The sequence below is a fragment of the Lepidochelys olivacea genome, assembly GCF_965140295.1.
Source record: "Lepidochelys olivacea isolate rLepOli2 genome assembly, chromosome: 14".
In the NCBI taxonomy this organism is placed as follows: domain Eukaryota; kingdom Metazoa; phylum Chordata; order Testudines; family Cheloniidae; genus Lepidochelys; species Lepidochelys olivacea.
Genome location: NC_140424.1, coordinates 28,128,754 through 28,156,313, shown reverse-complemented (window position 1 = coordinate 28,156,313; position 27,560 = coordinate 28,128,754). Strand labels below are relative to the sequence as shown.

Sequence of the window (27,560 nt, the reverse complement as noted above, 5' to 3'; positions counted from 1 at the left end):
TGTCTGGGATGATTTAGTTGGGTTTGGTCCTGCTTTAAGCAGGGGTTGGATTAGATGACCTCCTGAGGTCTCTTCCAACCCTAATCTTCTATGATTCTATGAATGTTTGTTAGGTATATCTGGCTCTCGTTTTCCATCTCTAAACTCCCTCACAAAACTCCCTGATTTACTAGCTCCTCTGGTACTTAGGAGCTGCCTTTTAAAATTTCTGAGTTAGTCCTGCCCCTTCATGAAGGCCTTCAAAAATCACAGCTGGGAAATTAAAGGGAAACAAGCCAACAGAACTTTTTGTAGGCTTCATTTACATTAAGTAAATGTCAGGCTTTAAAGCAGCTGAGAGGATCTTCAGTAACCAGAACATATGGGAAAATGTCCAAAAAATTGAAGCATAGTTCTTTTGAGGAACTAAAATGGCACAAATGTCCATGAATTAATGTATGAAATTAAAGAGTTACAGCTTCACTTTCAGTAACATTTTATAAGTCATCTCTCCCTCTCTCACACTCTCTCTTTCCTTCTCTCTTTCCTTTCATTCTATCCATTTTTGCTCATAATCTTTTTTAGCTTTTGTTACCCACCCTGGTTTATTTCTGACTTCTCCATTCTCCTCTAGTCACTGTTAACTGATTATTTTTCTCTCATAGTCTCCATTCTGTCCCCCAATTTTACCCCTTCCCCATTTGCTCCCCCTGGGTGTTTCCCCTCTCAAGAATGTTTTCCTTTCGCTCTATCCATTTCTGTTTTTCAGCCTTTTTCTAGGACTCTCCCTTTATTCTTGCTTCCTCTGCTCCTTCTGGTTAAACCCACTCTGTCCCTGCTTCTTCCAGTGTTCATTCCCTCTGAAGCACCTGGCATTGGCCACTGCCGTAAGACAGGATACTGGGCTAGATGGACCTTTGGTCTGACCCAGTCTGGCCATTCTTATGTTCTTAATTCTTAGAAAATCATGAGATTGACACACCGCTTGCCCCCCCAAAAAAGAGATTTTTAAAGAAGATTCTATAATGGTTTCTGGTCTGTCTCTTGGTTTTTAATTTTCCCCTATGTCTGTGTGACAAATAGAGACATCCCATATCTACAGAGGAATGTGACTTTGGCCCCTGTTGCAGGAGCTGTCACTGGGGGGCCCCAATGAGATCTGATTAAAGAGTTTTGTACAAAATGCTCCCTGCTGGTGTAGAGGTTCCAGCTTCTCTCTAAACTCCAAATCCCAATTAATTAATTCTCTATCCCTGCTGCCACCACATCTGCCTGTCCCCCAGCCCAGCAATTACTTCTCCCACCAAAACCCTACATCCCTCCCTGCCCCACAGTGACCCTCTGCTTCTCCTTCAGCTTCAATGGGTCTCCCTTTCTCTCTCTCCCCCCCCCGCCTCCCAAAATTCCTGGTGCTGCAGAGATGGAGGGGGAGGAGATGGAATAAGGAACCAGAGGGTTGGGTACATGGGAGTCCTCCAGGGTCATAGAGACTAGCATGACTGGGGCTAGGGAAGCCCATTTTTTAATTCGCCCCATGTATTAGTGACACTGTCTGACTGAAGCTCCCCAGAGTCCTCCTGGACCATAGAAGATAGCGACAAACAGTCTAAATAGCTCCCTGGGCAATGAGATTGGCTTCTCCATCTTGATTACTTGCTTCTTTCTGTGGTTTCACAGTCCAGACATGAGACCCCAAGGACCCTCCAGTGTCATAAAGACTGGAGTTTCCAAGGCTAGAGAGGCTGATTTCAGGGTCCTCAGTGCAATATTCCACCCCCTGTGTCTCAGGGACACAGTCTGAGCTCGGATCCTGCCCCCACCCAGAGCCAGGGGTAGATTCTCTCCGCAGGGACAGAGGCTGGTGGGAAAGTGAAGATTGGGGCCTTGTTATCAGCATCGAAAAATGTCACTTGGCCCCATTCACAGTCCAGACAAACCTGGATCCTCCTGGGGACCTGGCTCAGGGGTAGTATGGTTGCAGGGGAGGTGAGAGCCTGGAACAGACCCAACTACTGCACAGCCCAGATCCCCACTTCAGGGTTAAAGCTGACTTCTCCCTTCCTCCTCACAGACTCTTTTGCCACTCCCACAGCCCAGAATCCTCTGTCCCCCACCTCCACATCCCAGCAGTATATCCCTGAAGTGAATCCCTCAGAGCCCAGCACACAGGCCCAGGAGTCAAATCTCTCTGGATTGTTCGGCAGATGTTGCCTGGTGTCTCCCCATTTCACACTTTTCTGATCCTCAGACAGGATGAGTCGGGGATGAGCCGTGTCTGGATCCAGAATCACATTCACTACGGGAGAGAGAGAATCAGAGTTCAGCCCTGGGGGAATCTGGGACCATTTCTCACACTCCCTAACATCCCTGCTTGGCAGTTCCTCAACCTGTGTAATGGGATCCACTTCTGTACTTTCTCATTTGAATATAGAGCCTGCAGCTCCCTGCTCCCCAGCTGGGGCTGGTTCATTCCCAGCAACAGAGACTTGGCAAGGAAGGTAGCAAAAGCTTGTAATTAGGAGAGTCCTGAGGAGGCAGGTACCAACTTTGAACCCCAGAGGGAGTCTCCTCCCATAAATGCATCCTCCACTGCCAGGCCTGGGAGCAGAGATGAAGACGCAGCACAGGGGAAGAGCCAATAGTTCAAGGCCAGTGAGCAGGAAGCAGGAGGTGGCAATGGGTGGGGCAGCCCCTTGCCAGCCCAGAGAGAAGGGAGGTCTGCAGGTGGCAGCACTAGAGAGACACCATCTCCCCAACCCACAAAGCAGCTGCAATGGCAGAGTCCAGCCCTGCCCAAAGGAGAAGAGCCATGGGGAACAGTCTGTCCCCCAGGTGAAATGGGGAAGGGTGTGGCAACCAGGAGGCTCTCTCTCCTGACCACCTTGAAGGTAATATTGGAAAGGCTTGTCAATGTCAATACAAATTCTCAGATCACAATTAAGGTGGCTTTAGGGCTGGGCAGTGCAAGTGTCTCTGGTTATTGCTGTGTGGGAGAGTTGCTTTCATGGACATTTTCTGTTAATGGAAGGAAAAACTCCCCCAAAGCTCACCCTGGATGTGTGATCCCAGAGATCCTCCCTTCCCTGCTCTAGCTCAGGAGGGAAAGAGTCTGGAGGGGGAAAGGGTCACAGAGATTAGAGCACAGCGTCTCTGATTTACAACACCAGCCTGGGGAGCTGCTTCTCTCTCCTGAATGCCTGAGAATAAGCAGAGATGCCCTGGCAGTTCGTCCCCCTGGCTGCTGAGACTTTCTGTGGTGGCTGCTTTTTCCCTCCTTCCCAGCTGCATCTCCCTACTCTTCCACACCTTAGTGTGCAGGTGGTTGAATCCCCCTTGGTGCATCAGAGGATAGCCCTGGATGGTACAACCAGACTCAGAACTAGAGTGACTGGATGGAGCCCACAGTGCTCAGCCAGTGCACGGGGCTGCCCACCCTACATGTCCCCTCCTTTGTGTTCCAGAAGGTGAGAACAACCTAGCCTCTTGCTTCTCTTGCTTTCCTCAACCAGGTCCTGTGAGAAGGTGTTTCCCACTCATCCCTCACAGCTGGCCCTCTGTAACTCATCATCACCTCTTGCACCACAAGCCTCCCCAGCCACCTTTGACACACCACCTGTATTGGCTGAAGGACATCCAGCTGGTCCACCTCTGTACCAGTTCCCGAGAACATCTGTACATGCTTGTGCTCCACACCATCCACTTCCTTGCCTTTGTGTTCCATCCTGACTCCAAATGGTGGGACCTACAGGAGAGAAAATGAGGAACTGTGGTGGGCCAGCCTGTACTCCACTTTTGTTCCACAGCCCACTGGGGATATTAGGTGGTGTGTCAGCTTGCAGCCCCTTTTCCAGCTCTTTTTGAACCTCTTACTAAAGTTCTGGCTGCAATATTCCCTGCACCTCCTGATGTATACACACCCCATTTGTGACTTCAGAAAGTGGCAAGACCTCCTTATTAATCTCCTCCTGGTGATGGCCAAGATGGCCACACATCACTGCAGGAGGACAAATCTGGAGGGAGGAAGAAGTGCTCTGAGACTGTGGCATGTATATCCATTCCCTTTTAAAATCATGTCTCCAGGCACAGTTCCCCTGGGCAGTGTTCACTGACTCCTTAGATACCTTTGAGGAGCAACAGATGCTCTCTGGGGTTCTCTGCTTCGTGTCCCCTTCTGGCTCCCTCATTTTTAAACTTCTGACCTCTCTCCTTGTCCTGGTTTCTCTTTCATTGTCCCAAATACTCCATTGTTCCCTGGGCTTCATGGTTTCTCCCCCTTAGTTGAGGGGACGGGCCTTTAGCTTTGGGAAGGCGTAGATCCACCATGTCCCAGTACATGCAAATAGCATCTCCCTGCTTTTCCTGCTGGAGCTTCTCCTCTGAGGGTTAGAGAGGAAGGTGAGAACCTGAAGTTGCAGGGAGGGGAGTTAGAGGAGGAAGGTAATAGATATAAACCTGGGGGAAGCTCTATACTGAACCTGTCCTTCTCTCCCTGGCCTGGGAGAAGAGAAGGGGATGGGTATTGGGGATGATCCACTCAGGCCAGAGAGTGGCCCCTTCTCCAGCCCAGAGAGCAGGGAGGATGTGGCAACATCACAGAGGGACCATATCTCTAACAGAGGAGAAAGAGAGCAACTCAAATGGGAGATCTCAGCCCAGGCCAGCTGAAGAGAAAGATGGGATGCTGGTGAAGTGCAATCGGAGCGAGCCTCTCACATAGGGGAAAGGAAAAAAAATGTGGCAACCCTTTGAATTTAATATTTAAAGGGCTTACGGACATGTATGGAAATGCCAGGGTCAGCATTAATGACATATCTGTGTTGGTGAGGGAGAGTGTATCTACACAGCAGTTTAAGCCAGGGTCTGAGCCTGGGCTCAAGCCAAACCCTCATTGCATCCACACTGCAAATATGCTAATCTAGGGCTCTGATCCAGAGTCCCAGGACCCTGCAGGTCTGGAGGGTCAGAGCCCATGTTAAACTGGAACCCGGGTCCAAGCCCTATTGGTTTCCTATGTGCATGCATCCGTGGCTTGACTTGGGTGTGGAAGTCTTCTGTGTGTATCCTATAGTTCCTGGAGGCGGAGGAGCAGTGCTACAGGCAGCCAGCACAGCATGCCAGACACAGCATGCCAACCTGGCCGAGAGGTTCCCCTTCCTGCTCCTCCCACAGTGGTGGTGGAAGTTTCTCCTCCATGGTGGTGCACGGAGCTTGCCTGGAGCAGGGAGCAAAGTTAGGAGGTGGGTCATCCTTCCCTCAGCCATACTGAGCCGAGAGCTCTGCCACTTCTTCTCCCTGCAGGGCAGCTGCTATGGTCCCTGCTCTGCTCACTGGCCCTTACTCCAGGCCCTCCCTTGGGCTGCAGGTGCAGGGTCACCTGGGCAGCATGCACTGTTAGGGTGGTCAGTGGGAGCCAGCACCAAAATTTCTCCACAGCATCCCAGAGGTCTGGGGGTGTGGTGATGGCAGGGATAAGGGATTCCCCAGGGTTGCTGGAGCACACTGCATCCCAAGCCTTGGGGATGGATTTTGCCACTTTGCAGCAAGCAGCAGCCAGACTGGAATGTGTGTGTGTCTTCCCTCTGACACCTTCATTTTATGTCAAACTTCAAAACAAACTGAAAAAAATCAAGCAAGCAAGCAAAAACTTGATCATTGATCATCGTATTTGAAAAATTAAGAATTACAAAGTTTCACTGTAATAGTTTGACACCCTGGAGACTGATGTCCTCATTATCCTTAGGACAGGCACAGGGGCATGTTTTTGCCAATGTGACCGAGCCTAGAGCTGGAGAACCCAGTTATCCGACTAGACAGTAATTCAGTATAATGCCCTCTCAAATGGAGACAGCCACCAAATGAGCTAATTACGCGGCGTATGTACTCACGTGCTCCTTACGGGCACCCGCGTCCCATCAATAGCACCACCACAGTTAGGAAACAGGATTGGCAGTCGAGTTTCCCCCCAGTGCAGAAAATTCTTAACCTAGAGTTAAAATGCAGTGTTGATGCTCAAGCCCAGGATTCCCTGACAAGAGGTCAGCTGACTCATATCCCTTACGCTTACATTGCTATGTAGGCCTAGCCTCAGAGTGTTTCTTGGTCAGGGAGAGTGTTTCTGTTCGTCAGTGGGTGCAGGGACTCAACACTAAGGATGGTATCAGGATTGTTTGTGTGATTTCGGCTTGGGATTTCTTAGTATTTCATGTTTCAGAGTAGCAGCCGTGTTAGTCTGTATTTGCAAAAAGAAAAGGAGGACTTGTGGCACCTTAGAGACTAACCAATTTATTTGAGCATAAGCTTTCGTGAGCCACAGGTGCCACAAGTCCTCCTTTTCTTTTAGTATTTCATGTTTTTGTTTTTATTTTTATTTTTAGGGGTGTGTGTCATGGTCAGTGTTGGTTTGGTTTGTACATTTATCTAGAAGTTCATGAAAATGTTTTCATGGGATTTTCCTCTTTATTTAATGATAATCTCCACCTGAAGTCTCACCTGGTCTGTGTGATCCTAAGGATTTCCCTCTTCTTGTCTCCAGTTCAGATGGCAGAATGTCTGGAGGGGGAAAGGATAAGACAGATGATATTTCATGCTGTCATATTTGTGACATCCTCACTCTTAATTGACATAATTGTATTTTAATTATGAGAGAAAAACAGTTGAAGAGAGACAGAGACACACCCAGATTTTTAACAAAGGCTAATATGAATCATCCTATTTTCTTTCATTCAAGCGTCTCAAATCAACAGAACCAATATCCATGAAGCCTCAGAACCACTCAAAGAGACACTATGTGGAAGACAGATTTTCTGTTCCCTCATCCTCCAAACCCAGCTGATTTCTCATTCTCCTTTTACATTTTGTCATGAGCCAGGCCAGATCCTGCAAAGATTTTAGCATTAATGTAACTTTACAAACATTGGCCTCTTTCACATCAGTGGGATGCTGAGACTTTTCAGGATGAGGAGCCTGAATTGTGAGCTCTTTGGGTCTCAGTATATGTACAGAGCTCAGTATATGTACAGAGCTCAGCACAATGGGGCTTTCATTCTGCATAGACTGAAATACAAATAATCTTAAAATTATTTCATAAATGTGGAAACTGAGTCAGGGAGAGAATTGGCTCAATGGGCCTCATTCACCCCTGCACTGGTAAAAGGATGGGGGAAGCAGTTTGTGGTTCTCCTATTCAGTAGCTGCTGGGGTCAGTGCAGACATTGGCACAGGCTGCGGAAGTCCGGAGGTCCAGCCTGAGTTGCACCTCTGGTCCAGTGGCCCCTAGATGACTTCTCCCGGAGGCAGTGTCAAAGGCACAGCTTTACCCTGGCCACACCCCATTATTCCTGCTCCACCCCTTCCTCCTCTGCCCAGCCCTCAACAACTCCACTCTATTCCCTGCTTTCCCGGGAACACTCCTTGAGCCTGCAGCTGCTGTGGAGGAGCTGGAGGCACAAGAGGCTCCTGTGCTGCGAGGATTCCCCTGGGTTTACACCTTCCCTACAGCCCCTTTGGCCCACACAAGCTGCCACACGGGGCCAGAGCACAATGGTGAGCTGGGTCCACATTTCAAAAGTGGCCTTAAATTGAGGGTTTACGTTTTGGGTGCCGACCTTTAGGCCTTGTCTACACTGTTTTGTCGGCAAAAGGCAGCTTTCATTGACAAAACAGTGGAGGTGTACACACTACAATGCACCTCTTGGTGACAAAACTCTCCTGCTTTACTGACAAAATATAACCACCTCAATGGGAGGCATAGAGATTTTTGCAGCAAAGTTAGATCAACAAAGTGTCAGTGTAGACACTGTGTTTGTTACGTTGCTGTAACTGGCCTCCGGAAGGTATCTCACGATGCCCACCGTAACCGCTCTGCTCACTGTTTGGAAATCTGCTGCCATTCATCCAGCTATGTAGACATGTGTCCCTCCCCTTTCAAAGCCCCAGGAAGTCCCCCATACACAATTTGTCTCTCTTTCTCACATACACACTCCCCACACACACAGTCTCTCACACGCTCCGCCAACACATTCTCTCTCTCTCTCATGCACAACCCCCGCACATGCTGTCACACATGCTTCCCCCACACAAACACACACTTCTGTGGGCTTCTTGTATTACTGTTAGGGTTACCATATTTGAATATTCAAAAATGAGGACACTACATTGGGGGGGGGGGGAAGGGGGTATTTGCCTGCCCCACCTGCCCCCGCCCCAACTCCACTTCTTCCCCGCCCCCATTCCAACCCCTTCCCCAAAGTCCCCAACTCTGCCCCCTTTCTGCCCCATTGGACCCCGCCCGCTCCTGGCTCCCTCGCCGCTCGCCTCTTCACTGCCCACCGCTGGCTCGCCGCTCGCCTCTTCACCCTCCCCGCCTGCCACTTGCCTCCTCACCCACCCACCAGCCAGCCACTGGCTCCCTCGCCGCTCGCCTCTTCACCACCATGCCCCACTCGCCTACTCACCCCTCCTGCCGCAGGTCGCTCTGGCTCCTAGGATCAGGGGCAGCCAAGGGGTCTCCACGGGCTGCGCCCGCCACAAGCGTGAGCTCCGTGGCTCCCATTGGCCAGCACCAAAGAAAAGCACCAATGGGAGCTGCCGTAGCCATGGAGTGGGGCTTACAGGTGCCGGCAGCACGCAGAGAGCCCTCCCCCCCCACCCCTGACTCGACCCGACCCTAAGAGCCAGAGGCACCTTCCGGGGGGCGAGGTGGGGAGTCCCAGCGGTGCTTACCTGGGGCGGCTCCCAGGAAGCATCCGGAAGGTCCCTCTGGCTCCTAGGTTCGGGTCAGGTCGGGTCAGGGCGGGGGCGGAGGGCTCGCTGCCCGCTGCCAGCACCTGCAGGCCCTGCCCCCGCAGCTCTGATTGGGCAGGAGGCAGCACGCGGAGACCACCTCTGCCTCTGTGCCAAGGGGCCGCCCACACTGCAGGCTCCTGCCAGCGGGCAGGTGCCGGGAGCTGCCCCAGGAAGCGCCACCAGCCCCGGGACTTTGGTGTGTGTGGTGAGGTGAGCGGTCCCCAATATCGGGACAAAGGGCGTCCCGACCGATGTGGCAAAATCCCAGATGTTTTTAGATATTTAAAAATTCCTCCCAGATGGTGATTTAAGAACCAAAAAGCTGGACATGTCCGGGAAAATACGGACGTATGGTAACCCTAATTACTGTTCAGCAGTGTCAGTTTGGTCATATTATCAAGCGTTACTCTAAAAAGGGATCTAAGATGTGTAACTTTTCAGGCACACACAGAAATCATTACAAGGTTCATAGCACAGTGCAAAGAAACAATGCCAGGTTCAGCACACTACAGCAACACACGTTACTGTGGCTCAGTGTTAAAATGCTCCTTCAAGGCATCCTCCAGCCAAATAGCCCCCCATTGGGTTCCCCCTATAGCCTTGTGTTCAATACAAGCACAATACACAGCACAGCACAATACTGAACAGCAGCGTAGTATCCATGCTTTCTGACAGTGATGGCTGGGGTGCAGGTTGCCAGGGCAGTTGAAAAATAGCTGGCCATACAGTAGGATGCCCATGGAACAATGAGATTGAGAAACCTTCATCATGTGACTCTCTACCTGCCTGCATGAGGCATTGCAAACCCTTCACAAAGCACCTTCTGACCAGTGGCACAGTGGGATAGCTACCCAGAGCTGTCTGTGTCAATGCAAAGCTACTATTGTGGATGTGCTTTGCCGACACAAGGAGCACAGTGTGGACATGCAACAGTGGTTTAATTATAGTAGTGGCTGTTTGTTGGCGTAACTGGAATCGACAAAACTCTGTAGTGTAGATAGACAAGGCCTTAGGCACCTGGGGCCCGGAGTTCCTTGGTAATGGGCACCTGCAGATCCTATGGACTCCAGCTGCATGTGGGGCTGCTAAAAAGCTCTGGAGCACATGCCCCGTAGTTCTGTAGTTGGAAGAGAGAAACTGAGGTACCCCAAATTTTGTACATTTTTACCTTAATGATTGTACCAAAGTTCACAGAGTGAAACAATGTGAAAGATCCTGGCACCTGGGCCCTTACTTCATCTGCTCAGTTTGTCTGCTTTCTACTTGTTATTAAATAGGTACATAATCTAATTGAACCAGTTGCCCAGAGCCCATCTCCACCCATAGTCCCAGAGACACACCCTGGTTTCCTTTCCTAGATCCCTTCTCAGTACCTTTGAACTTCCACAGAATCTCCATTAGAGCAATATTTCGCTGGGAGAAATCACTGAGTCTCTTTTCCAGCTCAGGAGAAATCTCCACTGGCTGGAGGAACTTCCCCTTCTCGCACCTGGAGAGGAAGAATTTCATGATATTATGTTTCTTTTAGTGACTCATTATAATTCCTTGCTAGTGGAAGTTGCTGCTCTTATGGGCCTGGAGTTAGAATTCCTCCACTTCTCCCAGTCTCAGAGCAGGCACAGCACTGGCCATGGCAGTGCAACCTTTCCCTAAAGGCCCCATTAATATTCTTCATCTCTGGCCTGGACAGAGCAGATCTGTACATCAAAGGGGAATCATGTTTTCATGACCAATTCACTCCTTCGCCTCCATGCACTAATACTAGTATGTTCCCATATTTCATGCGCACAGTGTTATCAGATTGTTCTTTCAGGAACTAGATTGAAACCTCAGGGGCCCCCGCCCCCACCAGTTCCTTCCACACAGGTCTCCAAACAGTCCTGAGGTGGTAAAGACTCTTGATTCCGCTGTCCAGGGCATGATTGTAACCAGTGCCTTGAGCTGAAAGGCCCATATTGATCCTCGGGGTTCTGAGGCAGCCAATTCCCCAGGGATGTAACATCTCTAGGAAATACTGTAGGCCAATCTTTCCCACTGAATAGATAATTCAAGAGTCCTGTGTTAAAGGGTGAGGATTAAATGCATAAATGGGAATTACATTCTGAACGTGACCTTGCCCCATATATTTTGCTGCAGTGCCCTGGGGAACTATAGTAAAGAACAGCATTATCAGATACATAGATGAACATGATTTGTTGGGGAAGAGTCAACATGGTTTTTGTAAAGGGAAATCATGCACCACCAATCTACTAAAATTCTTTGAGGGGGTCAACAAACATGTGGATAAGGGGGATCCAGTGGATATAGTGTACTTAGATTTTCAGAAAGCCTTTGATAAGATCCCTCACCACAGGCTCTTAAGCAAAGTAAGCTGTCATGGGATAAGACGGAAGGTCCTCTCATGGATTAGTAACTGATTAAAAGATAGGAAACAAAGGGTAGGAACAAATTATCAGTTTTTAGAATGGAGAGAGATAAATAGTGGTGTTCCCCAGGGGTCTGTACTGGGATCAGTCCTATTCAACATATACATAAATGATCTGGGGTAAACAGTGAGGTGGCAAAATTTGCAGATAATGCAAAACTACTCAAGATAGTTAAGTACAAAGCAGACTGTGAAGAGTTACAAAGGGATCTCACAAAACTGGGTGACTGGGTAAAAAATTTGGCAGATGAAATTCAATACTGATAAATGCAGAGTAATACATATTGGAAAACATAATCCCATCTATAGTTATAAAATGAGGGGGTCTAAATTAGCTGCTATCACTCAAAAAAGAGATCCTGAAGTCATTGTGGATAGTTCTCTGAAAATATCCCCTCGATGTGCAGTGATAGTCAAAAAAGCTAACTATGTTGGGAATCATTAAGAAAGAGATAGATAATACAACAGAAAATATCACATTGCGTCTATATAAATCCATGCAAAATCTTGAAAATTGCATGCAGACCTGGTCACCCCATCTCAAAAAAGGTTCAGAAAAGCACTACAAAAATGATACTGGTTATGGAACAGCTTCCATATGAGGAGAGATTAATAAGACTGGGACATTTCATCTTAGAAAACAGACGGCTAAGAGGGGCGCTATGATAGAGGTCTTTAAAATCATGACTGGTGTGGAGAGAGTAAATAAGAAAGTGTTATTTACTCCTTCTCATAATGCAAGAACTAGGGGGTCACCAAATGAAATTAATAGACAGCAGTTTTAAAACAAACAAAAGGAAGTATTTCTTCACACAACGCACAGTCAACCTGTGGAACTCTTTGCCAGAGGATGTTGTGAAGGCCAAGACACAAACAGGGTTAAAAAAAGAACTAGATAAGTTCATGGAGCATACGTCCATCAGTGGCTATAAACCAGCTTGGTGTTCCTAGCCTGTGTTTGGCAGATGCTGGGAATGGTGACAGGGGATGGATCACTTGACGATAACCTGTTCTGTTCATTCCCTCTGGGGCACCTGGCATTGGCTGCTGTTGGAAGACAGGATACTGGTCTGACCTAGTATGGCCATTCTTATATTTTTATGAAATGTAGAGTCAATACACTCTCCAAGCCCTTTCACAGCATCGTGAAGAATGAGGGGAAGTGAAATAGAGCCACATACCTGCTCAAGGTGCTTCTGACATCCTAGAGAGGAAAGAGACAGAAAAACAATTTTAGTCCCAAATGCCGCCCACTGGGGATCCCAGAGAAGGGATTTTGCAGATATGGGTAAAAGAGGCCCTGCCTTGGCCCTAGGGCCATGGATTTGCTGAGTTAATGTCATCTCTAATATAAATGAGTCTGTAATTCTTCAAAGAGAAACAATAATTCACATTTCAGGAATGCACACACTGAATTACACTGTGACCTCTGACTGCTGGTCTCCAGTGCCCATGATTCAGGAGCTGTCCTGTCCCTGTGTTTGGATCAGGGATGTTTATAACTCAGTCTCACCCGCAGGAATTCACTTGCTGGCTTCTGACACTTCCCCTCCAGATCACTGATCAAGTTGCTGAGACGGGAAATCTCCTCAGACATTTTAATGACATTGTCATTCTGTATCTTCACAATCGCCTTTTCCAGATTTTCCAGCTGGGCCAGCAGGAGGTGCTCTTCTTCTTCTAGAAACTGCCGCAGTTGCTGAAATTCAGATACAACCTTCTGCCTCTTGTTTTGTGTCTGTATCTATTTTTTTTAAAAGAAAGGAAAGGTAAGGGTTAGAGAGAGAGTCTAGGGTCCGTTCATGGAGTGCTGATTCTGCAGGAGGGAGAATTTCTTTGAAAATTCTGTGATGTCTAACACATGATTATACCCTGTCGTTACTAGGGAGAGGATTTTCTACCACTTTCCCATTTGTCCCTAACATTTTTTCATGGTATGTTTCTATGTCTGACATAGTCAGCACACTGTGTTAAGCCAGACCCAGAGCAGCAGCCAGCAGGACTGAGCACTACATTAACAGAGATGCGAGGGGAGAGAAATAATTAACAATGCAAGAAATGTCTGCAGACTCAGGCAGATAGCACTGCACGAGACATAGTCTGCTCACCTTGGGAGGAGTTTTGTGAAAGACACAAGGGCTAGAAATTAACTCATTAATTGGAATGGAAGCTTAGATTCTACAGAATATGATGTGGTCCTGCTCCTGAGAGAGGATTTCTCAGGGCCGGTGTGTGTATGTGTGCGAAGACATAGGACTCTAACACAGACATCCATGCCCATGAAGAAACAAAGCCCACATTCCCCAAGTCCATGGAGGAAGCTGCCTACAAACAGATGTCCTACCAGGTGCACCCGAAAAGAGAAGCCAAGGGGCCTGGCCCATCCACTTTTCACCACAGACCCAGCCATCTACCGCTCCTCTTCTCCCCAAGGTCCAGCCTCCCGGCCAGGCTGGAAGCTGGAGCCCGGCCAGGGTAAAAGAGGCCCAGGGAGCCCAGGCTGCTGGGAGAAGCCATGGGTGGGGGGTCCCGAGACCAGCTTCCTAACAGATGGCCCACTGCAAGTCCCTACAAGTTAATAACAATGGGCACCTACCAGATACTCCAGGCTTTTCCCCTCTCCAGTCACTTTAAATCTCAGAAGCTTTTCTCTCTCTTCCTTCAGAATCTCCAAATGGGCCTGAATCTTTTCCTGAAGAAACAGAAATGATTTTGGGAGGTTTCATTTTGGGAGTGCTTGGGGTGGGGTGGGGGGTTTCCATATCAAACCGAAGACTCTGTAGGTAACCCTACAGACATCAGGAACACCAAGGAAATGAAACCTCATTAACAGAGACAGCTTTACATTGCTTTACATTGTGAGTGAGATGAACACACTCAGTGTCGTGTGTAGAACTCTTCTGTCAAAGGTACTTACCTGGGATGGGGCAGTGTCCTATTGCCAGTGAATGATTTTAGAAGTGTGTAGCCAGGAATGGGGTAGGTATTCTCTTTAAATCTATATTTCCTTCTATGAAGGAGAAGAGAAAGTGCCGACTGTCACAGCAGGGATCAAAGAAAACCTTTGGGTTCAGCTAGCCCTGCCCCATTATACCTGCAGCCAATGCCAGGCCTGGAGGGAGGAGAAAAGAAGGGAGCCAGCTCAGCCAGGGGATGACTGGTGAGGGGGCAGGAGCTCCCTGTTTGCCTGCCTGAAGGGACGGAGTAGCGACTTGCCAGCCAACGCAGCCACTGGAGGCAAGTAAGCCAAGGGGAGCCTGCAGATAAGCCCCAACTGTGGGGCAACTGGACTAGTGGGGCTGTGCCCCAAACTAAAGAGACTTTAGAAGGAAGCAGCCTGAGGAAACTGGTTTTGAAGGCCCCCCCTGCCCCCCCGACAGGGAGAGAGAGACTCATCTCCCCTGTTTAGGGGTTGAACCACACAGGGCCCTGGGCTGGGACCTGATGGAGGGGGTGTGCGACCCAGATCCCCCTAAATCCCCTTTGAGCAACAAACTAGCCACTAGTTCATCTGGCCATTGAAAGCTCTATCACACCTTGCTTTTAAAGATTGGGGCTGTGGTGGGAAACTGCACATGAGTAACCTTATCTGCCTTTTAGCTAGTATTTGTTTCTTTATATACATTACACATGATTAAAATTTCACTCACTAATTTCACCCAGATGGGAGAGCAGAGTAGGGTTAGTGATTAAAATTTAGGGTCATTGGATCAAGATATTCCTGAGATACAGCTTGTTCCAAAACACAAAACAGAATGACAACAAAATGAAATAAAAACACAGTATTTCATGAAATTCATAGATTCTATCCACCCTGGACACAAATCTCAGACTGAAATGTAAACCTGTGGGTAACATTCACCTCCACCAAAGTTTCTTTATAATTATAATTATTTATTGTTTCGTCTGAAGAAATGTCAGTGGTGATATGGGGGTAAGTGGCAGAGGAAGTTGGGGGGGGCTTGGCACGGGTGGGCTGTCAACCCCAAATTCTCCGTAGGTCTTTCTGTTATTTTCTTGTCACAGTATTGTATCAGCTGTAAAATGTAGATGAGAACTACAAATGTCTAAGTGATCATTAACTCTTACAACAAGTATCTTTCCATTTAAAATACTAGGAAATTAAATAGCAAAACAAACAAACAAGCAAAACCCCCAGGCAAACAAAGAACCCCACAACTTTGTTAAAGGAGAGTTCGGGTTGCTCATTGACATCAAAAGTTCAAGTTCATCAAAACTAAAATTTCTGAAAACCAGGAAATAAAGAGTTAATGTAAATGGCAACACAGCCTCAGCTCTGCCCTCTTTGCAGGATGACCCAGAACCCCCATCCTGCACGCTGGCACTCTGCCTTTGCAGATGGTGCAGAGCACTCAGGGAATAGGGCACATGACAACTGTAACACAGACTCAAACACTTTCTTCTTGCTAAAGTACAGCTTGATTTTGGTGAGCTTTACTGGCCAGGAGCTACCTACGTCTGTTCTATGCTCAAACACTGAGTCTGTTCCCATGTGTGTCGAATTTTATAATCCTTCCTGCCCTTTTACAACCCTTTCTCACAAGATTGCATTCAACACTGTACTTTCACTTCTCATTCAACACACAGACAGCTCTCCTCTCCCACCACCCTGCTGACAAGCCCCATGGCAAGAAGATCCCCTGGGTCCTGCTGCTGACTGAACCTCCCTAACTCAGTGCTGGAATGATGCATACTGGATCCCTCAAGGTACATGTGCAGCTCTGTCCTTTGATAACAGACATGGGGGCTTCAAACCCAGATCTCACATCACAGTCACAGCTCTGAGACGCTCCTCAAACTAATCCCCAGCTCTCCGCATATCACAATCACAGCTTGTCATAAATATAAAGGGAAGGGTAACCACCTTTCTGTTTCCAATACTGTAAAATCCCTCCTGGCCAGAGGCAACATCCTGTTACCTGTAAAGGGTTAAGAAGCTCAGCTAACCTGGCTGGCACCTGACCCAAAGGACCAATAAGGGGACAAGATACTTTCAAATCTTGGGGGAAGGCTTTTGTTTGCGCTTTTAGTTTATGTGTTGTTCTCTCTTGGGACTGAGAGAGGCCAGACAGAAATCCATCTTCTCCAACCCATCCTAATCCAAGTCTCCAATATTGCAACCAGTATAGATAAGCCATGCAAGGCGGATTAGTTTATCTTTTGTTTTATGTGAATTTTCCCTGCGTTAAGAGGGAGGTTTATTCCTGTTTTCCGTAACTTTAAGGTTTTGCCCAGAGGGGGATCCTCTGTGTTTTGAATCTGAATACCCTGTAAAGTACTTTCCATCCTGATTTTACAGAGATGATTTTGACCTTTCTTTTTAAAAAAAAAAAAAAAAATCCTTCTTTTAAGAACCTGACTGATGTTTCCATTGTTCCAAGACCCAGGGGTTTGGGTCTTTGATCATTTTGTAACCAATTGGTTAGGATGTTATTCTCAAGCCTCCCCAGGAAAGGGTGTGTGTAGGGCTTGGGGGGATATCTGGGGGGGAAGACATCTGCAAGTGGGCTCTTTCTCTGTTCTTTGTTTAACATGCTTGGTGGTGGCAGCATAGTGTTCAAGGACAAGGCAAAGATTGTACCTTGGGGAAGTTTTTAACCTAAGCTGGTAAGAATAAGCTTAGGGAGTCTTTCATGCAGGTCCCCACAACTGTACCCTAGAATTCAGAGTGGGGAAGGAACCTTGACAACACCCGCATGGGTGTTGCATTGCATAGGCTGGGGAAGGCTGTGCCTACCCAAATAGCCTTGTGTGGCCCTGCCCATGCTCCTCCTCAAAGCCCTGCTTGCCCTTCCTTCTTGGCCCCAGCCCAGGCAGGCTACTCCTCTTCAGGGAAGCAGCATGCTGGGGAGGGGGCTAGGGCGGCCAGGACTTGGCGTAGCTGTGGCTGCCCAGTGCTGGGGGGCCTCAGGCACTGAGGCCATGCCACCTGCTGCTTGGGGGAGGGAGGGGAACGGAGGTGCTGAGGTGGCCTGTCCTGTGCGTGGGGTGGCCGGGGGTGGTGGTGGTGGTGGTTGCATGCCACCCACCCTGTGCTGGGGACCTGGGGGGGGCACGCACTACCTGCCCACCCTGTGCTGCGGGGTGGGGGAGCACATGCTGCCCGCCCTCCCTGTGCTCTGGGTTGGGGGGGCTGGCAGACATGGAAAGGGGGGCTTCGGCAGGGGAAGGGGGTGGGTTCTAGGGGAAGGGGAGTGGGGCTGGCCGGAAGGGGGGTGAAGAGGGGCAGGGGGCTCTGAGAGCCAGAGGGCACTGAGGGGTTAACAGCGATGTGTGAGGGGGCAGGAGGGTGGTGAACAGGGAAGCACAGGCAGGATGGGGCCATGGAGATGTGGGGCTGCTGAAGAGATGCTGAGGGACTACTCAGAAATCAGGGGGCGGGGGAGAATTCTGGGGCTCAGGGGAACAGAGCTGGAATAGAGGGAAACTCTCAGTGGCGGGATAAAGAGAAGGAAAGGGTGGGATGTGTGGAGAGGGGCTGTGGGGAGGCTCGAGGGAGAATATGAGAGCAAGCTGAGACTGGCTGGAGAAGGGAGAGCCAGAGGGTAGGAGAAGGGAGGGGGATGGTGAGAGATAAAATAGCAGCTCCCTCAGCCCATGGGGTAGGAGAGGGGCAGGGGGGAATCTTTTCCCCTAGAAATGGTCAAACAAGCAGGGGGGGAAGTGATAAGTGGCTCATCTGCAAACGAATAAAGAATTAGCCCCAGCCTTTTGGGGCTTTCCTTGGTCCAGATGTTGCTTCCCTTTTGGAGATTTCACAAGCTTCATAAGAAGTTCCAATTCATCTTTCAAATTCAAATATGTCTGACATTGATGCTAAGACATAATTATTTCTGACTTCTGACTCAAGCCTATCTGCACCCACATTTTGGTGAAACGAAATTTTGCCCAACTCCATGCTTGCCACCCCTTCTCGTCTTTCCCCCTGCCCGCCCACAGATCTGTTACTGTTCAGGTTCAGTTTGGATGAGCTATTGCCAGCAGGAGAGTGAGTTTGTGTGTGTGTGTGTGTGTCCCTGGGAAAAAAAATGGGGGGGGGGGTGTGAGACAGCCTGGATTTGTGCTAGACATGGCCCACCTTGATTACCATGCACATTGTAGGGAGAGTGGTCACTTTGGATGAGCTATTACCAGCAGGAGAGTGAGTTTGTGTGTGTGGTTTTTGGGAGGGGGGTGAGAGAACCTGGATTTGTGCAGGAAATGGCCCAACTTGATTATCATGCACATTGTGTAGAGAGTTGTCACTTTGGATGGGCTATTACCAGCAGGAGAGTGAATTTGAGTGTGGGGGGGTGGAGGGTGAGAAAACCTGGATTTGTGCTGGAAATGGCCCAACTTGATGATCACTTTAGATAAGCTATTACCAGCAGGACAGTGGGGTGGGAGGAGGTGTTGTTTCATATTCTCTGTGTGTATATAAAGTCTGCTGCAGTTTCCACGGTATGCATCCGATGAAGTGAGCTGTAGCTCACGAAAGCTCATGCTCAAATAAATTGGTTAGTCTCTAAGGTGCCACAAGTCCTCCTTTTCTTTTTGCGAATACAGACTAACACGGCTGTTACTCTGAAACAGTTGATTGCTCCCATTGTGGGAAAATCACCAGCCCATTGTGTATTTTGTTTTCATCTCTCAAAATGAAAATAAGATGACCGTAATTTTTTTTAAATGATGAGCTTAAAAAATGCGAAATCTTAATTTTAACTGGACACACACACACACTTTTTCTTTCAGTTCAGTGCAGGTTCAATCAGTAAAACAAAATTATGGTTCAGGTTCAGCTCCAGTTCCAGTACGAAATCCCGGTTTGAACTAGTTCTCCGGTTCCAGTGTGAGACCAGATGGGCAAATGAGATCAGCATCGGAGCCAAAGGGAGTTGGCGGCAGCTTCCCTGGGCCCAGGGCAGGGAATCGCAGCCAGCTCCGCTGGGAGCAGCCTGGGGCCAAACCCTCCCCCTGCAGCCAGGATGGCACCAGGGGGCACCTCTCCCTGGGGGGATGGGCAGGTCTCTCTTACCTTCCCTCCAAGCGGTGCCCTCCCCGGGAGCAGGGGCTGGAGCCCGGGATGGGGGGTCCTGGCCAGGCTGGGGTCTCTGCACCGGGAGAGGCTCCTGGGAGCAGCGGGAATGTTACTGCTGGAAATTCCCCTCTCCCGGCTGCAGCCAGGGCCCCGGGGTCCCCAGCAGCAGCCGCCGGGGCTCGGGGATCTTGCAAGGAGCGTGGCCCCCCCACAGCACCCCAGAGTCACTGCAGCGAGAGCGATTCACTTCCTGCTGCTGGACTGGGTGACCCCAGCGATCACTGCAGCCCCCAGGGACAGTCAGACCAATGCTGATCTCATTTGCTGGGAGCCAAAGGGCTCCCTTTGGCTTCTTTGTTATGTAACTGCTTGTTTGGGGGCTTTGGGTGGGGTGGGGAGGCTTCTATTAGGAAGCCTATAATGGCTTCTTTGTACTTGCCCATTCATTTCTCTCAGTAGCCGGTTGCTTTTCTTTAAGAAGCCTGTTGCTTGTTTTGCCATTGAAGTGTGTGGCTTGTTTGGGGCTTGGTGAGTGGGACTGGGCGGTGCCTCCGAAATGGGATTGGCTTGCTTTGGGCTTGCTGGGAAAGGGCAGTGCAGATTTTTTATCTTGTGAGACTTGGCAGCCTTTTCCAGACTGCGCTGTGGGGACAGCTGGGTCAACGACACCTGGGGAGTGGGAGCTGGAAGGGGGCTGAAAAGGGGCAGGGGGAGTGTGGGCCAGAGGGGATTGAGGCATGAAATGGGATGTGTGAGGGGGCAGGAGGGAGGGAACAGGGATGTGGGGCATGGGTTGGGACTGGGGGGCTGTGGGTGCGCTGGAGGGAGGATGAGGCAATTCCTGGGAATCAAGATGCAGGGGGAGAATCATGGGGTGAGTGGGAACAGGGCTGGGAGAGAAAGAAAATGTGAATGAGGGACAGTGAGAAGGGAAGAGGGGGAGAAAGTGGGGGGTGACACTAGGGGGCTGGAGAGAGAGTGACAGAAGAGACTGGCTGGGGGAGGGGGAGAGAGGCTTGTGATAAAGTAGAGGGATGGTGAGAGACACAATGGCAGCTCTCCCAGTCCATGGTACAGGCCAGGGCAGTAAGAGGGGGAGGGGTCTTCCCCACCCAGCAGCCACGGGAGATTTTGTTTTTACTGGAAACGGTCAAAGTGTTGGGGGTGAGGGGTGGCAAAGGACTAACCCCTAAGGGCTCCAAAGCTACAAGGTGAATATCCCCACAGAACTCACCCCCCAACAGACACACTATTGCATTATTTTCTTAGGCCAAAATCATGATTTCTTGGCTCTGGCTTCTGACTGGGACTGTTTGCGGTGACAGGATGGACCAGGGTCCCTCTTGGATTTCTGTGCAGGATTCAGGGCTCAGAGTCACCCCCAGAATAGCAGGGGGTGGGTCCAGATGGGCAAATGGGATCAGTATCTGCCTGGCTGTCCCTGCAGCTGCCCAGGGAGCCCAGTGGGGCACAGTCATTAGCTGCTGCCACCAGCAGGATCTCAGTATTACTTAGGGAGAAGAGGCTGGTGTCTGCCTCTCTCTGGCCTGAAGAAGATCTCTGTGTAGCTCATACACGTATCTCTTTCACCAGCAGAAGTTGGTCCAATAAAAGCTCTTACCTCACCCACCTTGTCTCTCTCTGCTCATGGTATTAGAGCTCTGGAGTTGGTTTCCCTGGGGCAGATGCAGCTCCCTGCACTGTGATCTGGGAACCTGAGCAGCTGCTGCTCCCCCAGTGCGGTCTGTGCTGGGGAAAGACCTTCATTATAGCTTCCTCCGTGCCCAGCCCAGCTGGGGACTTTCTCTGGTGGCTAGAATGAGACCCCTGAGGCAGCCCTGGGCTCTGCTGACTCCAACTCCTGAGCTGAGACTCCAGATGATGGGACAGACCTGGGGGAAAGTGCTGGGGACTAGCAGGAAAGTGACTGCACAAAAGCCCCCTTTAAGGGACCCGCTGGTGAGTTTGTACAAGAGGGGAGAAAGCAGTGCTTAATGTGTGCCAGGGCTTGCCAGAGCTGAGCCCCAGCACCTCTGGGCTTGCCATGTCAGTTATGAAAGTAAAAAAATTGCTTGAGCCCCAGCACCTCTTTCATTACAGATAAAGCACTGGCAGAAAAGGGAAGGAGACTGAAAGGGGCAGCAGGAACAATAAGTGGAAAAAGAGATTCCCAGGTCCCAACCCTACCTAGATCCATTTGCTGCCCCACCCTGGGAAGATTGACTGTCCTGGGAACAAAGTGAGGACCAGAGAGCAGAAGCCAGTTCGTGTCTCTGCTGAGTCACTGCGGGAGGGATGCGCTGCCCTCGAGGACAGTGTCAGGGGAATTCCCCAAAGTGGCTCTTTTGATCCTACTCTTTTCTAGCATTTGCTTCAGAGACTCTTTTCCTGGGAGGGTTTAAAATTCCCACTCTAGCAGTTCAAGTGCAGAAGGTGGAGGCCGACAAGGATTATAAAAATTAATACTGGCCGCTCCAGGCTTGTATTACGCTCCCAAGTTCACTGCTTTTCTCTGACCTTGGATGGGTCGATGCTGCCACCACCCAAGTGCAAAAAACCCCTTTGAGAACCCAGGAAGGCGCACTTGGGAATTCCTTCCTGTAGGGTACCCTCAACCCCTTTCACCCCCGCCCCCTGGGGAAGAGCTGAGAAAGAAAACAAAGGAAATTAGCTGTTGCCACCAGCTAATTAAACAACACATGCACAAACCTTTTAGGACACAAAAATCCAATCCTGTTCTTAAAAAAAGGTAAATTTTATTAAAAACAAAAAGAAAGAAAGAAAATACATTTGGAACTTAGGCTTTTTGCTAGATTTAAAAAAAAAACCAATCAATTACAAGGATTAAGCACCAAGATAGCTCTCTTGAGGTCCAGCTTAAAGGTTACAAGCAAAACAAAAGCACCTGGGGTTAGCACAGAGGAGTCCACAAGCCATAAAGAAATAAAAGAGAGAAACCTAATTGCATCTTCCTAGACATTTCCTGATCTACTTACATATCTGGGGTTTCAGATGAGTAGTTTCTAGGTATGAGCTGATAATTTTTTCATACCTGGCCCAAAGCTTTTACAGCATAGTTCCAGCCCTGTTTCTGCTTCTCCGGAGAAGAACAACAGACAGACAAAGGGGAAGTTTTTTCCAATTTTAAAAAGTTCTGGCCTTCCCATTGGCTCTTTTGGTCAGGTGCCCACTCCCTTCCTTTTCCCTGTGCAGGGAGACTTTGTTAACCCTTTACAGGAAAAGCAAGTAGAGAACAACTACTAAGAAAAATGTTATCTGGCTGGCTGGGTGTCCATAAAAGGGAGCTTCCCCCCACCCCTTTCATTTATCACCCCCTACCACCACCACCACCAAATCACAGATGGTGCTGGCCAGCCTGGTTTAGGTCGGGTCCACACAGTCTGGGATTTTTTCCTGGAGGTTTAGGAAACAGAATTAATAAGATACATGCACCTCTAATTTTACTACTAATCGCATAAAGACCTAAACTGTATTTTTCACATTTCAAGGACTACACTGACTTAGAATACAGGGACATTTTTACCTGGCTGATTCTGGGAAACCTTCCCAGGAGAGTGCATCAGCCTCTTTGTTAGAGGTGCCTGAAATGTGTTGTATTTTCAAATCAAAGTCTTGGAGATCTAAACTCCACTGGATAAGTTTTTTGTTCCTCTCTTTGACTGTGTGAAGCCACTTCAGTGCAGCATGGTCAGTCTGTGGGTGGAACCGCCATCCCCAAATGTCTGGGCGTAGCTTCTCCAGAGCGTACCCGATGGCGTAACATTCTTTGTCTGAGACTGACCAGTGGCTTTCCCGCTCAGAAAGTGTTTTGCTGAGAAACACGACAGGATGGAATTGTTGATCTGGTCCTTCCTGCATTAAAACTGCTCCTACACCACACTTGGACGCATCTGTGGTTATGACGAATGGTTGGTTGAAGTCCGGGGCCCTTAGTACAGGGTCAGACGTAAGGGCCGCCTTAAGCTGGTTAAAGGCTTTCTGACACTTCTCAGTCCACTGAACTGCATTTGGCTGTTTTTTCCTGGTTAGGTATGTCAGTGGGGTGGCAATTTGGCTGTAGTGTGGTACAAATCATCGGTAATATCTGGCCAAGCCCAAGAAGCATTGGACCTGCTTCTTTGACTTAGGGACAGGCGAATTTTGGATAGCATTTACTTTAGCCTGTAGGGGGTTGATAGTTCTTTGACCCACCTGGTGTCCAAGGTACGTTACCCTGTTTAGGCCTATTTGACATTTTTTGGCCTTAACGGTTAATCCTGCCTCCCTTATGCGCTGGAAGACAGCTTGGAGATGTACCAGGTGTTCTGCCCATGAATCTGAGAAGATAGCTACATCATCAAGGCAGGCGACTGCAAATTCCCCAAATCCAGCCAGAAGGTTATCTACCAGTGTCTGGAAGGTGGTGGATGCATTTCGCAGTCCGAAAGGGAGCACATTAAATTCATACAGCCCTATATGTGTGATGAAGACTGACCTTGGCTGGGTCTAATCAGGGAGTGAAATGGACGAAAGCCCCTTCTGAAACATCCCCAATTTCCTTTCTCTCTCTGACAGGCTGAATATTAACAATTGTTTCCCTCCAGATTGTCCAGTCTTCCAGAGGATGGGGCAGGGAAATGGCTGTGGTGGAGCCAGCTCAGGTAGGGGATTTTCAGGAAGCTGCTGGTAGGTTTGTGCTGTGGTCAGGGTGGGGTGAGGGGGAGGAAATACACAGGGTGAGGCAGGGAGAGGACAGGGTGCCAAAAACCCATTGGGACTTGCTCAGGCTAAGGCCTGATTTATGAATAGGCCCATGGGAAGGGTGGGGTGAACATTCCCCCATTTCTGGAACAGGAAACAACCCCCCTGGACAGGGCTGGGAAAAGAGACCAGAGTGCTGGAGCCTGAACCCCCTAGCCAGAGACTGCGGTGAAATAGAAAGGGAAGGTGCTGGGATTTGGGTCTCTGTTCCCTGCTTGGAACTTTGCTTCCCACCTCAGCCTGTGCCTAGTAGGTGTCTGCCTAGTACAGGGGTGGGCAAACTTTTTGGCCTGAGGGCCATATCAGGTTTCGGAAATTGTATGGAGGGCCAATTAGGGGACGCTGTGCCTCACCAAACAGGCAGGCATGGCCCGGCCCCCACCCCCTATCCGCCCCCTCCCTGCTTCTTGCCCCCTGACACCCCCCCCCCGGGACCCCTGCCCCATCCAATCCCCCCTGTTCCCTGACTGCCCCCCTGGAACTCCTGCACCATTCAACCACCCCTTCTCCCTGTCCCCTGACCGCCCCCAGAACCCCTGCCCCTGACTGCCCCCAGCTGCCCCATCCAACCCCCCCCCCTTCCTGACTACCCCAGGACCCCTGCCCCCATTCAACCCTCCTGTTCCCTGCCCTTTGACCGCCCCGACCCCTATCCACACCCCCGCCCCCTGACCACCACCCTGAACTCCCCTGCCCTCTACCCAACCCCCCTGCTCCCTGCCCCCTTACTGCACTGCCTGGAGCACCGGTGCCTGGCAGAGCTACAACTGCGCCTCCCAGCTGGAGCCAGCCACACCACCATGCAGCTCAGAGCACCGGGTCAGGCCGGGCTCTGCAGCAGCCCCGCCGCCCAGAGCATTGCGCTGGCTGCGCAGTGACTGAGGCTGTGGGGGAGGGGAACAGCAAGGGAGGGGCCGGAAGCTCAGGGGCCGGGCAGGAGGGTCCCGCAGGCCAGATGTGGCCCGCATGCCGTAGTTTGCCCACCTCTAGCCTGGTAGGTGTGTGGTAAATGAGAAGACCCTGCCCTCCTCTGTTTGCTGGGAGCTCTCGGTCTCTTGCTACTCCCTGAAGCCTTCTGAGCAAGGTGGGGTGAGATTCTGCTACTCTGTGCCCTCCCCCCCAGCTTCTTTCTTTCTTTCTTTCTTTCTTTCTTTCTTTCTTTCTTTCTTTCTTTCTTTCTTTCTTTCTTTCTTTCTTTCTTTCTTATGAATAGTGGGATTTTGGCTGGGGCAGCAGGTACTGAGTGGGGAGCACCTGTTGTTTCAGATTCCGGTGACCTTCGAGGAGGTGGCTGTGTACTTCACCGAGGGCAGGGGGCTCTGCTGGACCCCAGACAGAGAGCCCTCTACTGGGACATTATGCAGGAGAATTATGAGACTGTGACCTTGCTGGGTAAGGATTTCCTGTCCCCTCAGCTATTAGAAATCGTGGGTCTGCATTTCCAAATCTGGTCAGGTGCTTCCCTGATGAGCTGGACTGGAGGTGAATGGGTCCTGTATGCCATAGCTGCAGTGTGAGAGAGATTTGCATCTCCAATGGGACAGGGGTGTCAAAAGCTAATGGACATGCTAAATCATCCCCACGCCTCCAGCTTTCAAGGGGGTAGAAGCCATGTATTGTCTTGTCAGTACTGTTTCTCACTTACACACAGAATTCCTGTTCACCTCACTTCTTGGGACTAGCTCCAGCCATGGGAGGGCTCTGGGCTCTCCCGGTTTATAAATAGGGAGGGTTTTAACTCCAGAGCTGTGTGTGTGTCAGCAAGGCCATCAGTGTGCACAGGTCCTGAAAACTCCTAGTGAGGGCATGACAATTCCCCTCACCTCTCCAGACATCTGTCTCTCCCCAGGGGGCTCAGCAACCGTGTTCCCGTCCTCTTGGATTCCATGTTCCCCCAGCACAGTATGGGGATAGGTTCAATTCATGGAATGTCCTTTGTGACAAATACTCTACCAATCCTCCATGCACCCTGATCTTTTCTCATTTCAGTCCCTGAGCAGGATTTCCCATTCCCAAACCTGACCCAATCACCCGGCTGGAATGAGGGGAAGAGCCATGGGTACCTGATCTCCTGGCCTTCCAGGAAAGGGTGATTCTGAGAGGTACCCACATAGGTAAGGATGTAGGCATATTCCAATATTTGTGATTCTATTCATAAGAAATTGTAAACCTGCAATATTGATTTTCATAAGAAATTGTAAACCTGCAATATTGATTTATAATATTTATTAAATCTGTATTTATAATTCTTCTATTTGACATAATTGTAAATCTGCAATATTGATTTACAATCCTGTATTAAAGCTTGCAAACCGTACCTTGCAAACTGCTCAATTGGCTTTGCTTTCTCTAAATTGATACTTTCTCTCACTTGTTATGGCGCTTGTAAAACTAAACTGCTCAATTGCGCTCTGAATTGATACTTTCTCACTTGTTATTAAGATTGACGCTTGTAAGACTAAACTGCTCAATTTGACCCTGAATTGATACTTTCTCACTTGTTATTAAGATTGACGCTTGTAAGACTAAACGGCTTAATTGACTCTGCTTTCTCTTTCCATTGATTGTAATGGAGATTGACATGCTTCTTAACTAACTTCACTTTATGTTCAATTGGCTCTACTTTGCAAACAGACACTTTGTAATGGAGATTGACATGCTTGTTTGTAACACCCATGAAGAACCGCGAATTGGAGCTGGCGCTCATAGAAATGTCACATAGAGACTCCCACCTTCTATAGTTTGGATCAGGAATGTTAAAAAACGGGGAGTCTCAAATAAATAACACCTTTGTATAACAAAAGAAAGGCAATACCGAAGGAATGTCAAGAGACAGGGAGTCTCAAATAAAATAACAACACTCGGTGAAATAAGAAATGTGTTTTTTATTAAAGTAAGGAATGTATGTGAATGAATGGTGGGTTTTGAATAAACAGGGAAGTGCCAGCCTAGGAATTTAACATCGATTGGCCGAAGAAGACGCCAGGTGGAGACAACCAGAGAACCCCACCGGAGGGCAAACTGGGATCCACCCGACCAATTCAAAGGATGAAGAAAGCTGATGAGCACCTGACAGCCGTCCTGGAGCAGTCATGACTAACGATATGACAAAGCAAATTCCACGGACTGGCATAGGAAGAAAGTCCTATAAAAATGGACACTAAGGGCTGAGAACTTGGAGTCTCCAGTTCTGCCACTACCCTTCAGGAGCATCGGATGCGCATCTGACACGGACTCCGCTCCACTCTCGTGTACAGGTTACCTGGCCAGTACCCTGTCACGAGCAACCTCTAGGCTGGTAACTATAAACCCCTGTGCAGAACTGGTATGAATGAATATATATATATATATATATATATATATATATAAGTAAGGAATAATATATATATATATATATATATATATATATATATATATATATATATAATTAAGTAAGGAATAAGTAACGATAGGACAGTGTGAGTTTTATATTTCTTTATTATATTTACAATAAATGTGGCATTTTGCCTTTTCCCTTTAATAAGATCCTGCTGGTTTTCATTTTATTGGTACAACAAGGAGTCAGTGAAATGG

The 27,560-nt window shown here is 49.1% G+C and overlaps 1 protein-coding gene, 1 long non-coding RNA gene and 1 pseudogene across 3 annotated transcripts in view; 1 reads left to right on the top strand and 2 right to left on the bottom strand.

The window, feature by feature from the left end:
• The window catches only part of LOC311531266 (C-type lectin domain family 2 member D-like), a gene marked incomplete at both ends in the record, with an annotated part of 432,379 nt that overhangs the window by 89,572 nt on the left and 315,247 nt on the right, over positions 1-27,560 (bottom strand).
• On the bottom strand, positions 1,394-15,701 carry LOC311530197 (E3 ubiquitin-protein ligase TRIM15-like; annotated as a pseudogene). The gene is made up of 7 exons: positions 15,666-15,701; positions 13,785-13,880; positions 12,702-12,932; positions 12,370-12,392; positions 10,137-10,252; positions 6,469-6,528; positions 1,394-2,275 (listed from the first exon to the last, which is right to left on the bottom strand). The product of its transcript is annotated as an E3 ubiquitin-protein ligase TRIM15-like (transcript).
• Positions 15,801-26,087, top strand: LOC311531288. Its single transcript, XR_014714182.1, has 4 exons — positions 15,801-15,916; positions 23,831-23,887; positions 25,254-25,379; positions 25,977-26,087. It is a non-coding gene; the product is annotated as an uncharacterized lncRNA (long non-coding RNA).